Source organism: Penaeus monodon, chromosome 31, assembly GCF_015228065.2.
Source record: "Penaeus monodon isolate SGIC_2016 chromosome 31, NSTDA_Pmon_1, whole genome shotgun sequence".
Classification (NCBI taxonomy): Eukaryota; Metazoa; Arthropoda; class Malacostraca; order Decapoda; family Penaeidae; genus Penaeus; species Penaeus monodon.
This window is the reverse complement of record NC_051416.1, coordinates 35,408,385-35,408,678: the sequence shown is the minus strand read 5'-3', so window position 1 is coordinate 35,408,678 and position 294 is coordinate 35,408,385.

Sequence of the window (294 nt, the reverse complement as noted above, 5' to 3'; positions counted from 1 at the left end):
CGTGGCGGTGCGCTAAAAAACAAAACCACCTACATATACACAAAAAACCATACAATAAATGAATAAATAGAATATCGGCGCTACGAAATGTAACAGGATGACATATCGCACTTAAGAAATTGAAAAGTTTCCCCTAGGCGGCCCTTCAGATTTTATCATCCTTGAGCATTTAGTGCAGATAAAGGGTTTTTAAACCGTGCGGTGAAATTTTTCACCTTCTTTTTATTTACAATTTTTTTTTAAAAAAATGAGAGATTTTTATTGTTCCCACAGAAAGATCCTATTTCAGGGGAG